The 12,024-nt window shown below is 39.9% G+C and overlaps 1 protein-coding gene across 2 annotated transcripts in view; it reads left to right on the forward strand.

The window, feature by feature from the left end:
* Window positions 1–12,024, forward strand: part of adck1 (aarF domain containing kinase 1) — a 119,686-nt gene that overhangs the window by 43,231 nt on the left and 64,431 nt on the right. The window lies entirely within an intron of this gene.

A 12,024-nucleotide genomic window follows, 5' to 3' on the forward strand; every position in this document is an offset into this window, starting at 1 on the left:
GATCTGAGGCATGTACCTACAAAGAGTCAGTAGGGGGCAGTGTCAGTTGCATGAAAGAGTGTTACCCCTTTTTAAAAATACTAATTTTAAGTGTGTGCAGTAATTCCCACATTTTAACAGCTGTGAAACATCACCTACATAGTGTGCAATGCCGTGCTGACTAAGGAGCTTCCTGTGTTGACCTTGATATGAATACATTATTCTACAAATAAAATGTAATTTCCAGCACGATGGCACGACCTTGAATTGCAGAAGTACAAATTATTCCCACACCCTCTCTTCTACATCCGTGGCATAACAATACAAGCCCACACTGGTAAAGCCCAACACAAAGCATAATATAGTACTTGTGTTTATTTCTCTCTCTACTAAATCCTCCATTTTTATGCAGAGATTGTTTTTCTCTCCATATTATAAGGAGGGAAGGTAACTTTAAGATGTTTCATTATGTAATTCATTATATCATTACATCATGACTGGTTAATAGAAAAGGATATTTTTTTTTCTCTTTTTCTGTGTGTGTGTGTGGAGAAAAATAAAAGGCATTTTCAGATGGTGATCCTCCTTTACTTTACTTCAAGCTGTAGATGGACCTGTCATGCTTCGTTGATTTCAGTGAAGCGGGAGAATAATCTGCACAGAAGAGTGTCACAATAAGAGTCCCCTGCTCTCTCGCTCTCTCGCTCCCTCGCTCCCTCGCTCCCTCAATCTGGCTGTGGACTGCAGTGCATCGCTTATAACGAAGGCCAAATATCAATTATTCTCAATTTGGACCATTTGCGCGGTGTGACTTTGGAAGCAGAGGACAGTCGACCTTCGTTTATTTAACAGGGTGTCTGTCAACAAGGCATAGGAATACCTCTTTCTCTCTCGTTTACGGCTTCTTTTAATACTATGTGGAACCTCACCCTGTTATCCATTCAAATGTATGAATTCTGGCAAGGTCATCACAGGACCAAAGCTGTCCTGAAGTGGGCGATCAGAATCCACTTAGGGAAGGTCCTTGGTGACGGACAATGGATTTAAAATGGGGCGGATTTGTGTGTGAACAATTTAGCACACAGACACAAACTCACAGGCAGAACCTAATATATATATTTAGAGAGAGAGAGATAACTTTTATCGATTTTTCTGTTTTTTGTTCTATTGTTTTTTCATTTTCATCAGGATTTCCCTGCCACTATCAGTGCTGTCTCTTCAGGACTCCCATGGTCCCAGGGGGCTTCTGGCCTGTGACCCCCACAGTGTTAAGTGACTGAGCTTCACAATCCCACCGAGCCTTGTGACACAGTTGCATATCATTTGAGGTTTCACAAGGTGTCTTCTGGAATGCTTTAAAATGCCCAGAGCAGCAGAGCAGTGCACACGATCCATTCCAGTTGTTCATTTTTACATGGTCAAAAACAAAAGGTGGCATAGCTTAATAACCTGTGAGTGTGTAGGTTTAAAACCCACCATAAATAAGTTAGACCTATAGACCTAAATTACTTTGGACCTATAGGTAAAAATAGTTATGCAGACATTGATGGAACTGTGTGAGAGATGAAACGAAATTAAAAACCTTTTTATAACAATTACTACATACAGTCAACATGGGTCAGCTATATCATGAGCTGAACGACACACATCTCGGTCTAGCAGACGTGGGGAACATCTGTTTCGCCTCCCTGCAGGACAAACAGCTGTTTGAACCTCTGGGACAGAACAGTGGTTAGATACTATAACAGACCAGTCACTCTGCCAACTCTATATTAAGATTGATTCAATTTCTGCAAGTTACTGGGTTATGGATAATCTTTTACTTATCCGCTTTTTCGACTGGGCTGTTTAATATTTTCATTGACATCTGTGTCCTCGTCTCAAACAGGAGGCATCTGTTAATGTGATACACGTTTAATTGTATTGGCTTTGGTTAAAGTTTGATCTCTTGTCAATAAAATGTGTAATCAAAGACTAGCCGTAATTATAACATGCCTCAGACCAGAAACTCTGTGGGCTAAATTTACGATGTAATGCAAATCTATTTTATGTTTTGATTTTTTAATAAAAAGTTTTACATATTCTCGCTTAAGCATGGGCAAAATTACCGGTGATTATATGCTTCCCTTTAGCTCAACAGTCATTTCTTTCTGGTGTCAAATAATAAAGCATTTGGGGGCCTTGTGTTCTTGGCACCGCTCTGGTTCAAACTATATAATTGGCACGTGCAATCTCTTTCAAACTAATTACTGTCAATATATGTCACACGACACTTGGATCCCCCTGCTCTCCGGTGGACGTCCTCGTTCATCAATTAAGCTGACTGTCTCCGCGCAATCACGATGCGCATGACAAAGGTTGGGAAGAAGTGACTAACCGTGGATTAGGGAGGTCAACACTAGCTGGAGGAAAGGTCTCATTTCTCTGGGCTTGTTTACAGAGGGGCTGCCAGACGGCTCTCATCGCTCTGCCTCGGTGGCTCAGAGGGCGATTTCACTCCGAGAGGCATGTGATAACTTTCGTGAATATGGCCGGCGTCGGCTTTGACTTGGCACTCGGGGTGGAGTGGACTATTTTAAGGAAGTTGTGCTTGAATGTTTTCATCCCAAATTGGTCTGATTGTACTTTTAGTATGTGTTTATTGATCTTGAAAGGTTTCCCGCTGGAGATATGGGATGTCGGCTGATATTGTCGGTTTCTCATATTTTCTATTTCATAATGGTAAGCCTTCTTTGTGTTGCTGTAATGTTTTTGAGTTGTAATATAACAAACAACTAAACACTCTATGTAACGGCCTCGTACCTGATCCTGGCAGCCCTAGTTAAATCTTCCTTCTCAGCATCCCTCTCTTTTTACACTTTATTTATAAATGTGTGACTTGGCCCATATTCCATTTCACATTAAACATTCCCACAGTATATTCATAGCAACATCTGTTTTATATAATTGCACCCACACCCCTTTGTGTAGATATTATAAATTATTACATTATATTACAAATACAAGGGAGGAAAAAATCCTAAACTCACTATTTCATCAGTCTCTCAAATAAAAATGTATATGTTGATATATATTCTTTTGTACATAACTACAATGCAAGCCAGTTAAAAAAAAAAAAAAAAATCATCATCCAAGGTCAACAGGATGTGTGTGTAACCCTCCTTCCATACAGGAAAGACATGCCAATTGAGAAGTTAATGATAACCTAGAGGAGATCCCCCCCCCATCCCTGACTAGATGAACATTTGGTGCTACAATAGGGGGCAGTAATCTGAAATGAAATGAACAGTGGAGTCGCCGAGTAGGGAGAGGGTTTGTGCAGAAAACCAATCACAGTCCATAGCAGGAAGTTAATCGCGACGAGAGCCTGTGCATTTCACCCCGGCAGACCACACACTGGCTCGGCTTTCAGCCATTCCTGGGCAGCAGCATCCCTTCGGTTCGATGCACTTTACGCATTTTCCTCTCCGTTCCCATTTCACAGCCTTAAATCGTGCATCTCCGGCTTCATTAATGCACGATGCGCATTAGTGTTTCAGTACAAACCATTCTTTACTGCTGCTGTTGGCCTTTAAATAAACCTATGCATTTAATCCACTTATTCTGCAATATATTCTTATTTGGTAGTAATAAATACACTAGTCAAGAGCTGCAACGAGAAGTTTTTATGGTGATTTATTTGCTGCCTGACAGTTATAAAGATGCAGCTCAGATGAAAGGAACCAGAAAACAAATAAACATAAATGATGACTAGAAATGGTTTGATCAACTTAAGTTTCATCATATTTAGCAGATTTAATTTGGCATTGATAACTTTTTTTTATGTTCCACTCACAGTTTATACATTAAGCTGAGCCCTGTTAGTAGTGAATACTCTTTTAAACTAAGTGACAACTGACTCTCGTTTGTCAATTAATTCGCTTTCAAACTCCAGTTGAATGAATACAAATCTATTTATGACAGCATGAATCAAAATCAGATTTGAGAATAGTATAGTATGTATTTGAAGACTGGCACTAGAACACTTTATGCCTAATACTTTTTGATTCATACTCCTACTAACAAAGCTTTTCTGTGAGCCAACGTGGTGTTCGTAAATCTTTTCCGTTACGTGTTTATGCCTGTGTTTGTAGCTGTTTATCAGTGCAGTCCACCGCCTGTGTAAATGCTTAAGCTGTGAGTAGTGAACAGCAAACAGCAGGGAATGTGCCTGGAAGCCCCTGCTCGACAGGCCCATCACTCACAACGTGGCCCTGTCACAGCGCTGTGCTGGAGGAGACCGTGGGCCGAGGGGACAGTCAGCCGGGGATGGGAGAAGAAAATGTCACACGGCACTGCAGAGGCCAAGAAGACGTTTCGGCTGCGCTGAAAGATTCAGGTTAACCAAACGGAAACCTTGCCATCCATTAACGAGAGGCAACTCAATTAACCTTTTCTGAAATTGTAGGCCCCGTTCACAAAGCTTTAGCTATTTATTATCTTCCCGAGTTTTCTGCCAGCGCAGCACCTTAACATCAAGGGGTGAGAGAAGCAGACTTCCCACGAAGCTCGAAGACATTAAGAGCTAACATTAAAAATGTTTTATATATACAGTATTAGAAATGAATACACACAGACTCATACTAGCTAACTATCCCAATTAATTTGCACAACCCCTATCCCTACTTTATACTTTTGTTCCGAGGTGTGATCCAATAACACGCCACCCAGTTAGTTAAATCTGGGATTTGCATCATTCCCTGTTGTCTGTCCGTCACCTCTTGTCATCGGACTGAAAAGTAGTAGGAATTCCGATGGCGAAAATTCAAATTATTCTGGAATGAATCATGTACTCTGTTCCGCTGCTATTATATCTTATTATGCAGTCCACTGATGGTCTATATGGAGACATATATTTTGATTGTAAATGCTCTCTTTTTGTTACCTGATAATTAATATCAGTCACAGCACGATCACAAGTCAGGCTGTGGCAACCGAATAGCTTGTGTATTTTCCGCATTGTAAATATGTCTGTCACTTGATCTGTGGATTGTATACTAATGTAAGTGGAAGACTGAGAAAAGGCAAAGGGATATGTATTTATTTTTATTTTTTTTAAGTTTTTAAGTTACTGTTCACTGTTACACGTACTTTCCGGAGATATCCTATCTACCCTGCGAGAAGGTATTAATCAAAGACACCATTCTTACAGTTGGAATAACAATGCGCCTCGCTTAGCGGCCCCTGCTATGCCGCAGTGTGTAGTGTAATCTGAATATAATAAACACTTACTCCTCGACAAAATCCCTTTAGCTGAAATAACATGCCATCAGAGTTGAAAGCGAAAGCCTTAACCATGTACTGAGCTTACTATATTTAGCAGCCACTGCAATCCCATATCTTTTTCTTTTACTTTTTTATTAAAAGCCTCTGATTTTTCTTTTTCTTTTCAAGTGGTTTTTGAAGCTTCAGTTCTCCTTCACGATGTCATGGAAAAATAACTGATTGGCTTGTTGGTGAAATTGGTGTAAAATCATTGCCACAGATAAGGAAACGGGTTAATCAGGACTATACAGTTGCACTGACAGGAGTCAAAGCAGAAATGGTGAAAGTTTAGCACTTTATTGATACTTGAGAGGTTTATTTTAGACAAATGCATATTTGCTGTGGTGCTCGTCTCATTATGTGTCGAATGACCTCATTAATCTTGGGGAAGTCAGCAAAGCAGAAACAAGAGCATCCTCCCAGAGCTGCCGAAACCGAGCCCCGAATCGCTCCACACATTAATCCCTCGCCGAGAGGGGGCCCAGTGCAAGCCCCCGTTTCATTACTTTAGACCAGCAAACAACAGATGGCACGCGAGTCCCAGCGTACTGCCTCGCGCTGTTCCCTCGTTATGTAAGATGGGGGCTTTTATTGTAGCTCCTGCTGCATTTTCAATTATATGGCAGCCAGCTGAGCATATAAACGTGCGTAATTTTCCTAATGATGTGCGAGCTATGTGTCCATGTGAAGGGTTATTTCACCAATGTGTATTTTTCATCTTTAACAGCGGCAGGCTGGCTGTAAAGATGAAGAAATGCATTAACAGTGTGGGGCTGTGATTTATTTTTGTCCTTTTTTTTTCTTTTTTTAACTCGCATAAGGTACAGTGCTACTGTCAGCATTGCTACAACTGCCTCTACATGTGGAATACAGATGTTTGTAACTAACGGGCAATTTATCAGGCTGTTTCTATTAGTATTTCCACAGTAATAGAAACGGGCTACGGATATTCACATATACACATTCAGAAAATCGAAATTATATTTCAGTGACTGTTTTGGGAGTTTTCTTTAGACAGTTCTTGACTGTTTCTAGAAGTGGTCGGACTTAAAATTAAGCTAAACCTCACTCAAAGATGAAGGGACACAAAACTCGAATTTATACATGCTCTTTTAGATGCTGTGATTGAAACAATGTTGCCATGTGCGTTTTTTTCCTGGTGCATTGGGACACATTATCATTTGACACGTCCTGTCCTCTACAAAAAGGAAAATAGGCCCATTTTGTGTCAGCTCCGACAGCGTCTGTTCATTCAGCACAATATCACAATGCTCTGGAGACCTTTTTTTCAGTTCAGACTCTCAACTGATTCGAGTTCCAGGGCAAACGTTTACACCCAGTATCAGAAATTAATTTTAAAGGGTGACAATCTGGCAAGAGTTAGTGAGATTAACATTGTTTGCATCTTTTTAGAAAATTATTTGAGAGTTTGGACATGTGTAGCCCCTTCAAAGTTGTTTTTAAATGCTTAGCCACGTCTTCTGACCTCACTCAGTCCTTACTGCAGCTTAGGGGTGTTGTTTACCACACCTCAGTTTGATATACTGCAGTCTTACTGTAGTATTTAGCGTATTCGCAATGGGAGCTTCAGAATAGCTGTATTGCATGCATACACAGACCCATTATATATATATATATATATATATATATATATATATATATATATATATATATATATATATATATATATATATATATATATATATATATAATATACTGCAGTAGTTGTTGTAGGAGGGGGCAGGGGACGCTTTCAGCTCAAGTGCACTTTATACACAGCCAATGCGAGACGTGGTCGAAGCACAATGGTGCACACGGAGTACATAAACATGATTGCCACAGTACGGTGAGGGGAGCCCTTCTAATCGTTAAGACTGTCCTCTGATATAGCGAGGCATCAAAGAAGTCTGACTTGTCTTGTTTACACACGGGCTATTACAGCGATGCGGGGATTTCCCTTCTGAATCATCTGTTACTTCATCCATGTTCAGAGTGCTGTACCGGAGGAGGGGTAAAAAAAATGGTCAGCCGCTATTCCCCTGGGGAGCGTGCGTTTACACCCCCCTGTTCCTGGCACTCCAGTGGGAAAATCTTTTAAGATCCGCTGCACTTTAGATTCACACTCTTCATGTTTCGAGTGACTGCGGCAGTCACGGGGGATAGCACGGCCCTTTTAAGCGATGCCTGCTCCGTCTCCGGCACGATCTATGGAGATAAAAGTGAGACTGGAGCCGGTATTACTTATGCCATTTGTGTCAGCGCCTGTTGTACGCAGTTCGATCCTGCAGCCATTAACCACAGTCTCCTCTAGACATAAACACTTGTTTCATGTAGGAGAAGATCTTGGGAAGGGAATTTAATGTTGAACTATTCTAATAAAGCTTCTGCTTATATTCCAATAATTTAACACAATTTCAGAGGCGTCACAATCTGAACAAACTCCCCAGCGATGTGGCTGAAGAGACAATTTGGGAACATTCAAAAACAGACTGGATAGGATCCTTGGATCACTTGGTTATTAATGGACACCAAACGAGCACGATGGGGCGAATGGCCTCCTCATTTGTAAACTTTTTTATGTTCTTATTTGTGACTGAAGCATTTGTGACACCATATGTAGCCCTACAGTGCATATCTGGTGTGTGTTTGTTCAGCTCCATCAACCTGCTCGCTTTATTTCGAGCTGTAGCGTATTGAGAATTAAATGCCGTTTTCTCAGTTGGAATGTGTTTTGATTTAGCTTTGTATCGAGAGAGAGAGTGAGAGATCGCATCTGTACTAATGCCTGACAGTGTTCAATATGCATCTCTAGTAGTTGCATGGTCTTGATTTTCCCCCTCGTCATTATGGGCGGGTAATTGACTCTCGTTGGTCCTTGCGTAGTGTCATATTTCCATCACTTCGTCTTTGGCTTTGTTCATTTCCTCAGAGGAGCACGAGGGACATATTTTAGTGTTTGTCAGGATGTCACTATTGCATTATGTATTGGCGTTTGACTTGCAGTGGGAAGGAGGGACCCAGTGCATAGGTGTTTCCAGAGCTCTGTGACATTGTGCTAATGGAGTACCAGGAGAGGAAAAAAAAAAATAATAATAAAGAAGTCTCCTCTGAAATCTGATGTCAGTGTCAATTCGGCACCTGTCTAGTGGGATACAAGGATGTCTGTTGTCAGCGACATGCGCCGCTTTTATTTCTCCCCCACTAAGACTCTAAGCTGTGAAAGAGAGTGGGACCCAGTGCACTTTCATTTGAGTGTTAGAAGAGGGAATTCAAATAAATCCTGAGTGACCTTGACGCCTGTGTGAGAAATACAAGCTATCTGCTCTCTATCGGGCCAACCCCCGCTGTTCCCAGAGACACAAACCTTAACCCATCTTTTGATATGGCTTTATTGTGTGTAATTGGCTACTCTGCCATTATATAACCCCCCACCATCAAGAGAAAAGGCCTTATCTCAGGCAATTGGACATAGGTTCTCAGGTTTTTGTTTTAGTTTTTTATTAAAGAACTCAAACATGGTGAACATGGTGGATTAATGATTATTACTGACAGGAGGGACAGTGCCGTGTTAAAAAAGCATCGTTTTATTGTGTATTTATTGCTAACATACAATGCAGAGCCATTTAGTTTAATTGCTGTGCCCAAATAAAGTGATCAGTTTCTGTAATTGTGTTCTTGAGAGCTACACATTAAGACAATATTTAATTTACATGTAGTTTAATGTATCGCCAAGATTGCTTTTAATTATCTAAGGAGAAACATTGAGTATACCCGTGAAAGACGGACATCAAGGTCTCGAGTTGCAGACCCTCATGTGAGCTGTTTTTGTTTTGCCTCGTACTTCTCGATACTACATGCTTGTGCGTGCTGTGTGCATTTTCGCAGAAAGCACCACTTCCTTCGCTGTGTGGAGTCTTTTGTCAACACTTTAGAAAAAGCACTGCGTTGCATTAAAAAGCCTGATTTTTTTTTTTTTTATATAATTTTTTTTATATAGTATCAAAAAATTAATGGAATTTCACACTGCTGGGTGCGCTTGCTCTCGCAGTGAAAATCTGCAATAACTCATTTTTTTGCCTGAGGTGCTTATGAGGTGTTGGATTCTTTTGATCTCATGAGAGAAACATCATTTCCACACTGCTGAAATCGTAATATTACCAATCTAGGCCTAACCTTTTAAGGCTCACTCATCCTTAAGGGATAAGAAAAAAGAGAAACGGTAAGAAATTTTAATGTCAGAGACAATGAATGGCGCAGAATTTATAATCGCTGACAGCCCTGCCTCTCGTAATGTGGCAGACGCCATTTCAGAAATGAAGAAGTGCCTTGGTAAGGGAAGGTTAATGCACATCTATTTTTATTAAACGCCACTATCGAGCACTTCAAAACAAGTACGCAATCTACAGAGAACATATTGTCTTAGGTTACACAATAATTTGTATCTGTCTATCTATAAACAAACATAAAAACATATCTATCTGATCTGTTTGTTGGATCTGTCTATCTGTCTGTCATTCTGTCTATCTGGTAAACAAGGCTAAACATATTCAGGCTTCACTTCTCAACCCGCCAGCGTCGGCCAGGTTTGTACTCTGGAGTTAGCCATCATTATTGGTTCTTGTACGTTGTGACAGTTTGTGCGATCATGATGTATGACACTGCCCTGCGTATCAGCCTTCTCCATTCCTGCAGTGCCGCGTGTCAGTCGGCTTCATCCACCGGGCCGGGCTGCTTAATTCGAATATATGGCCTCTCATAGCACTGATATTTATTTATTTTAAATTAGGCAGAACTTACTACACCAGCATTATAACGCAGCATGTTTCTCTCAAGGTATGTTTATTTTACAACACACCATTAAATTAAAGAAAGAACGCGAAAAGAAAACTTGTTCTCAGTAACTTGGCCGAGATATTTTTTTTTTTTTTTTTCTCAAGATACTGCCCCAAATTAATGGTATCTTAAGTGCAGTTGATTTATTTCATATGGTGAAAAGATAATGTTTAATCTTTAAAGTACTAATCTGTTTTTTTATGTTGATTATGAAAAGCCCAGCTGTGCCTACTTTGCTATTCATAGAGTTTAGTCGGCTTGCCTGTTTTACAGCCCATTCAGAGCGTGATTTACATCCTAAACAAGTGCGACTCTGGCAGAGGATCTCGGCTCCCTTGCTTTTCTTTGGGTCTCTTTGTATCGGGTCGGTGACATTTCATAATTTCTACCACATCTTTTGCCCCCTATTGATCAGAGTGTTTCTTTTTTGCCTTTTAATGTGTACTGTGTGTGCAAAAGCAAAATACAAGTGGCAATGCTGGAAAAGCAGCAATATAGCTGTGAAGGTTAACTAAAGGACTCCAAGAAACTCCTGAGAAGTGGCTGCCTTGTTTTTTTATATCCCTTAAATGAAATGAGGATTACATACATTAATAATACATTATATTGTTTCCTTGAGATGATGTCATGTACAAGCTTTACACCATGAGTTAGATGCCATTCACATTTTACTAATAATACCGTTATACTTTTGTTGACTTTGGTTGTTTAAAAAAAATATGAGGATTAAGTAGTTACTGCAAACTGAGTTACACTTGATTGTTTTAAATGGTGAATTTTCTGAATCTGGGACTAAGACAAGATGTCCAAACTATTTAACATTTTCATTCAGAAATCAGAAGGCCTACATTAAGACATTCATTTGAAAAGTTATGCCATTATTTTGTTTAATTTTGCATTTAACCGCAGTGACAGATTCTGCTCAGGTCTTGTAACAGATGCTGCAGATTTTAACAATTATATTTTTCAGTTTGTTCAAGTTTTTGCAGCCAATTCTGATCCCGTGCTTTTGGCTGGTCGTCCTGGAATCCAATTCAGCTGTTTCCCTCTCTTCTGTTTCCAGAAACTGTCACTAAGGAAATAAATTCACTCAGCAGTTCTGTTGCTGGCGAGCGGAGATGCATTTTGCTTTGAACCCCGAATTTCATAAAACTCATCTTTATAACATCTATCATCCATCATTTAATTAATCCTTGTATCAGTCAGTCTATCTCTTCTGCTCACAGAGAAATACTTTGTTCAATCATATTTCTACTCCAGTCAATTTAAAAACATTGCAAAACACATAGTGACAAAGGTAAAAGTTAAAGTCGAGCATGTAATGACATTACAACTTGTGTAGTGCGTCGCAAAGTTTCCTCATCTTCACCTTAACTAGGGCATTCCACTCTTTTTGCCTCCAAAGACATTGATTCCCAGCAGGTTATATTATGAAAATGTTAAATTCAACCCAAGGTCATATTAGTCAGCCATATAAATAATGTTTAAGGTCTTGTAGAAGTCATTTATAATTTAGTTTGTCTTTGCACAAGGAGAGCAAGATGCTTACCAGAGTTCCTCCTTTCATCTCATCACAAATTGCATATAAACTGTTTTCTTTCCATTAAATATATTCTACCCTACGTTTATTTCCCAGACATCAATGTTAACATCAATATAACACGCGTCAAGTTAATCCGAGAAGTGTGGCGTACATTCTTTTTTTGTTTTTAGAATACGGTAATCCCTATGGAAACTTTCACGTAAAACTGATGGTGTCAATAATAGGCTGCGTCCTATTTTTGTTTCGCGTCACGCATACATTTTTTATCTAACCAGTCACATTACAGCCTGTAGCAGCCTTGCCATGACAACATACAGTACTGTGCAAAAGTTTTAGGCAGGTGTGAATAAATGCTGTAAAGTAAG

This window comes from Amia ocellicauda, chromosome 21 (assembly GCF_036373705.1).
Source record: "Amia ocellicauda isolate fAmiCal2 chromosome 21, fAmiCal2.hap1, whole genome shotgun sequence".
Taxonomy (NCBI): domain Eukaryota; kingdom Metazoa; phylum Chordata; class Actinopteri; order Amiiformes; family Amiidae; genus Amia; species Amia ocellicauda.